Genomic DNA, 7,086 nt, shown 5'->3' with positions numbered 1-7,086 from the left:
TAGTTATCTCAGTCTTAACAACCTTCACCCTAGCATCAATATCCCTCTAATGTCCACTGGACCTATCCTACTATTGTCTGTTGTCTTGATCTTCTACAAGAGCCTAGACATGCCAGATCCCTCATAGTCCTAGTCGTTGCAGTCGTCATCGCAAATACCCTCTCATCTACACTCGATATCTCAGGTACTTTCGCCTTATCGGATAGCCTTTGAATCAATCAAGGGAATGGTAGATTAGTCAACTCCTTAAAGGCTCTACTATGTTACTCATAGCTGAGGATGAAAGTAAAATCAACAGCATAATCGGCCATCAAACAAGCAACTAATGCAGTTTCCTTCCTCATTAATGTATTATTCGAAATAGTGAATATTAGTCTGTATCTAATCAACAATTACCAGAACATGGCCTCAAATGTCAAAATGTCATTCTTGATCATAGCATGCCCCTCAATCTATGGGGTCGCATCACCTAGAGGTGAAATATAACTGTCTATCCACCAAGCCATCTCAACCCTCTCATATTGGTCCTCAACTTCCCATATGATGTTTCAATCATGTGTGATCCCTAGTTTATGGTCTCATTCAACTATAAATGCAGGAGTAATGTAATATGGGTTGAAGATAACTCTGCAGATAGTCTCTATAGATATGTCAACTCTGATCTCTCTAACCAGTGTGTGCACAAGTTATGGCTGCGTAGCAAATCTGATCAGTCCTGGATGTCTGTGCATCGGAAGAACTATGGTAACTCTGTAGGATACATAAAATTCTAATACCATATCCAGGATATACGAACCGAGTGGCCTAGTCATCCACTATAGCTAATCTCTATCAAATGTTGCTGGCAGTTGTGGTACTTGATCTAGCCATAATTTGTTAATCCAGCGCTCCTCATAAATGCACTTCATAGGCCTACCTGCCTCCCAGCTACGATTGTCAATAGTAAAGATCTCCCACCTCCCCAGCAACGACCCCAAAATTTTGATGACGTATAAAAAACACCATCTATTAGATGATGATACGGTTACTATCAAAATATAGTAACCCAACAGAGGTTGGGGTCGAATCCCAAGAGAAAAGTGGCTTAGAAGATCTCAGCAGTTGTAGACAACAGGAATAATAAGAAAAGTAAATAAGGGGTCTTGATGTAGTAATCTCGAGTAAGTAACTTTAATAACTTCTATTGTAATCAGTGTAGGTGAACACTAGGATTGTGTTCCCCCAAGCTTCTCAACTCCGTAGTCTTATCGTTCTTTGTTGAACCAACCCGATACTTTGCATGCAGAATTGATAAGTAATGTACCTTTTGCAGTCTTTTGGACGAGTAAAAGGATTTCACCCTTTACCCTTTGAGTCTTAGGATGTCGCCTTACTAATTCTTATCTTGATCATATTTAACTATTACCTTTTGAGTTACTAGTTATCAGATGAAACCTAACCATCTTACTAAGGTAGAACCTAGAAGCGTGGATCGACAGTTAAACTCCAAATTACTGTTGTCTTTATATTTTCCTAGTCACTACTCTTCTTTTGGAATAAGTAGCAATATCTAGGCGAGATCTTAATGTGTACACCCATTAAGAAAACTATCATAACAAAGATAAAGCAATGCATGCATGGGTATCGATTCAGAACAATGAAAGTATTTCTCTTACTTCGTCAATCCATCAGGGTTTCCTCAACCCTAGCTATGAGTTTTAGTTGCTCATGCTTGTGAAGAAACCAATAGCATTCATATTAGTAAGCATAGATGAAATCTCAATAATAATAAGTGTAAAAACTCACAACCATAACTAAATTAATGAACCAAAGTCAATACAAGAAAATTGCAAGATCAAAATCGGGTCTTAGAATCAAAATACGTTTGTGAATAAAAAAAGTGTGTAACTCCTACTAAAAAACACATAAAGTGTATTTAGAGTACATGAGGAAACCCTAAAACCAAATCCCAAATGAAATAGGAGAAAATAGGGTCAATGGCCACATGTGGTCCGTACCCGCAGTCTGGCACCGGGCGTAGGTACTACCTGCAGTCCTGGCCCTAGGCGTAGGTACCGGATGAAAAATTCCTGCAAGTTTAGCTCTCCGGATGTTGAACCTCTGGCACTTGCTTTGCCTACCTACAGTTCATAGGTCCTACATGTGGTCCGTAGGTTGACTTATTTGGTGTCGGGAGTCATCTATTCAAATCTTCTTCGATTCTCATACATGCTTTGATCACGATCAAGCCAGAAAGTATCCTGAACATCTATAATTGCTCCAAAAGTAGCCAAAACACCTTTTTTACCTTTTTCATAAACTTATCATCCAAAACACAATTTCCTGGAAAACATACCCAAAAGACATCATATCTAATAATATAACCTCAGAAACATTCATATTTTCCTCATTTTAAGTATCGAAAGTGCTATATTTCTATAGCACATCACATAACCAAGAACTCAACAAGGTTACAAAGAATACTAATGGTAGCCGAATCTCGAACAATATTGAAAAATATGATTTTAGCCTAAATTTAGTCAAACCAATACTCAATCCATGGCAACAAATACTTACTCCCAGAAAAAATCCCAATTTGATTTCCGACAACTGATACACAAGCATACACCACTAAGCAGAAGCATCCAACAAAGTCATACTAGTACGAACAAATACCAAAATTAAAAGTTTCTATTCACCTATTTTACACCGACCTTAACTCAACTGAATCATGGAGCATGTCACATAAAAAATAAACTATTCAATTCAACACTAACACTAAGATCAAGTCTATTATCTAGAGACAAACCAGACAAATTGAAAGAATAGACTTTAACCTTATCAATATAAAAGATAAATCGACCAACCAAGGTGGTCGCTTCAGTCCACGGATAAGAATTGCAAGAAAGAAAATACTAAATAGATAATGTTAGTCTAGATGTCTATCAACTGAAAACGATAACAATAATAACCACAATATAAGGTGCATAAGGCACAAAATAAAAAAACAACCAGTACCATTCTAAGACCACAACAAGGTTATTATGCCAAAGGAAATAGGACTTTAACCCAAGTGCTACACCCTAGGAAAATAAAAATATCGATCCACTCAATCCACTACAAAAAAAATATCTAAAGGGGCAGTCAAACATGCATAAAATCTACACAAAGGCTTACAACAATCAATAAAGTAATATCAAGGCAAATAAACACCAATGAATATAAAAACCCCAACTCAATTCGAATAGAAGTCAAAAGATAGTAAAATATGAGTGTGCCTATAATGATGGAATCTAAAGTTATGGTCTCTGACTACCCAAAGAAGTATGAATCTGAACGTGTTTAACCTCATAGTAAGCATCTGAATGGCCAACTGAAAAAACAAGCACACTGCCTCAGCCCGAAGGTGTCATAGCTCAAAGAGATTAATCTGTCTGCACAAACTGCCCAATAAACCCACACTTAGGATACTTTCTAGATCAATGACTTCTCTCTACAGTCATAACAAACCCCTAAAGCTCTAACCTAGCAAAATGCACGAACTGACCCCAACTAGATAACCAACTTATGCCTCGATCACTCCTAAACCAATTACCAACCTCACCATAACAAAACACACCCTTGGTACTCTCTGATGCACTGCACCCTTGTAAATGAATCTTGCTACAAATCTAAGGTAAGATTCCTTCAAATATGGTATCAATCTCTTGATTTCTACACCCAAAACCCACAAGTCTTTGAGGCTCAATTGTATCCACAAATATGATTGATTTACTCAAATTTATTGAGGTTTATAGCTCATTAATAATAGTTGAGTAATGGGTTGGTCTCGAAAACCTATTTCCGAATGTGGGACTCACTTGGAGGTTTGGTGTCATTTTGGACCCATGGAATAGTGGTGCCATAATGGGAGTTGTTATTCTTGTAATGATGATTAGATTGTTTTGTGATAACTTGGATCATGAAATAAGAAGCTTCAAGAAAAGGAAAGGCAAAGCTTGTTGGTTCATGAGCTATTTGGACTCGAGGTAGGTTAGGCTTATTTGTATTTAGATTGAGCTTCATTATAGCATAATTATTGATATCTTGTGAGATTGGGGGGTGATAACGCTCAAATTACACTCTTGAATGGGTGTAAGCGATCGTTGTCAATATAAAAGCCAACTAGGTTGAGGTCGAATCCCACAGGGAACAATGTGAGTGTCAATTAAACTAGTTTGAAACTAAAGCTACAAGTTAAATTCAAACAAACGATATAAAAAGATAAAATGGGGGTTTTGGAGATTAGCAAATAATTTTTTTTGTCACTTTAATTTTAGTGTTTGTCAATCAAGAGTTTATGAAATAACTAGAATTATGTTCACTAGGGCTTACGGTACATGTAAGATGCCAAAATTTACTAAAGACTCTCACGGTGGTTAGGATCACAAGCTATCTTTATCAATGATATGCTCAAATATCTCTCGACCTATTCAAGCGTCTAATTTCCAAATCCTCTCGAACTTAGGGAATCGCTATGCACTATCCAGATTTTACCTCAATTTAATCAACCTTGTTACAGCACTGATTAGTAAACGAAGCCTTTTCAAGTCCTTATTGATAATTCACTTCCTACTGTTTATGATTTCTTTCTAAAGCAAACTAAAGTAGGTACACCTATTATTTGCAACTAACAGACATAAATTATAATCTCAGAATTATCAAGAAATCCTAACACCTATTAAACCTTGAGTAATTAAGTACCACCTTATCATGACCTAACCCTAAATCTCATAATCCAGGTTAAGGGTGTTCAGCCACTCATGATGCAAGAAATAAGCACACAAATTGAATTCATAATTGAGAAGATTAACTTACAATAATGAAGCAAATCAAAAGTGAACTTGTAATTGAATCACAAAGCAAATACTAAAATATTGGTTTAGAGAGAGAGAGAGAGAGAAAAGTCATATATTCTATCTTATAGGATATGTCTATCGATAATGATCGAATGAATAACAATATATAAAAAATAAAAAACCTAAAACAAGGCTTTAAATAGTTAACCCTAAATAAGGAAATAAAATTAAAGTTCATATTTTCTTTGGAATAGATGACGGCCTATCAAGAGTTTGACGGACTATCACGGATGCCGTCAGCTTCTCTGTAAGTTTAGCTTCTTCTGCCTAAGGTTGACGACGACAATGACGTCCTATAAGGAGTCTGACGGCGCGTCATGGATGTCGTCAGCTCCTCTTCTATTTTGAGAATTTCTGCCTAAGGTTGATGGTAATCCTGACACCTTATCACAACTCTGACGCCTTAACACGACATGACGCAACAACGTTATAGCAAATCTTATTCTCTGGTTAAGGTTGATGGCATCCTTGATAGCCTATCACCAGGCTGACGGTGTGTCATGGATGTCGTCAGCTTCCCTTTGTTCTTTATTTCCTTCCGATTTCATGCTTTTTGATTTCTTTATTTGCGGTTCTCCTTCTTCTCTACTTACACTACAAAATCAAAGTAAACTAATCAAAAACGACTAAAGTTATTCAAGACTTTACAATTATTTAGAGTTAAGAGCTGTAAATCTGTTAGCATGGGCTCACACATCAAGGGGTATTAGATGATAAATGGATGATTGGTGACACTTAGAATTAGTTGATTCTTGTAGGCTATTAAACTTGTAAGGTGTTATCCTTGACTATTGTCATGACCCAAAAATGAGGTTATGATGGCACTTGTCGTGGCATACCTTGACAAGTAAGCCTATCACCCAAACTGATACGAATGGAGAAAAAAATAGAAATAACCCAAGGTAAGGCTTTTAGAATGAAGCCGAACCATACAAATAATCATAACAATGCGGAAAGAACTTATCCAAAATACCAATCATGCCCAAAACTAGGTGTCAATAGTGTAAGAACTACTAATACAATCCAAGAGTCAAATGCATAAAAAAATAACCACAAAGGAATAATAACTGTCTCCGAATACTAATAAAGACATAACTAGTATAGAAAGATAGAGGTGAACTTCGGACGCATGAATGTCCAACCGCTACCTTGGAAGCTCCAACAATCTCCCGAATCAAGTAAGCTGAGGCGCACTCGAGCTAGGACCTGCATCAAAAGAGCGCAGTAGGCATGAGTACGGTCCACTTGTACTCAGTAGGTATCATAGGCCGACCAAGCAAAGTGGTAAATAAAGCATACAAAATATACACTAAGGGCACGTCACCTGCAATCAGAAAATGTCCCACAATGGTAGCCCACACCGCTTGCACTAACAGTTCTAATATATCTCACATACATTACCAAAAATACACCAAGATACGAAACACAAGTATACATTATGTCAAATAAAATAGAACAAGAGAGAACATATATATACAAGATCATCAAATACAAGTAAAGGAAAGTAAGACAAACATATAGATGACAAGTCAATAAGGCAATACAACACAACATAAACACAATAAAGTAAGTGCAATGTATATGATGATAATGATGATGATGATGATGATGATGATGCACGAGGTTGTCGGACAACCTCCGAGATCATCGCACAATCCCCGTATACACCTACGGAGCTAAAGCTTCCCGACGTAGGACCCATGGAGAATTCGTCAACCCATATACAATCCACATATCTCATATCTCCTTTTCGGCATATCCCTCGAAAAGGATTTTATAAGGTGTTACAATATTTTTAAAAAGATGTTGCCAGTGTTTCTCAGATATTGCCACGGTGGTACCAATGTTTCATGAATGAGTATGATATGAAGATATAATGCTCACAACCAATCATAATAAGTATTTACGCAACCAACCATATGATAAATTTCCACATCCAACCATAATGATACATTTCCACAACCACATGAGTCAATATTCACTCGTTATTTTCATTTCATCCATGAATTTTCATATGTCTCATATGCCAATAAAGTATGAATATAATCACAATACCCTAATGGTGCCACATTAAATAATACAATATAATTACTCACATGTATTCAAGACTATCAATGTCACATAAGACCCCACACGGTCAAATATATCATATAATATTTAAATTTCGATAATTACATCATATATAGGCCCTCACACGGGCGCAATACGT

The sequence above is a fragment of the Capsicum annuum genome, chromosome 10, assembly GCF_002878395.1.
Source record: "Capsicum annuum cultivar UCD-10X-F1 chromosome 10, UCD10Xv1.1, whole genome shotgun sequence".
NCBI classification, from domain to species: domain Eukaryota; kingdom Viridiplantae; phylum Streptophyta; class Magnoliopsida; order Solanales; family Solanaceae; genus Capsicum; species Capsicum annuum.
Note: the sequence above shows the minus strand (reverse complement) of the source record.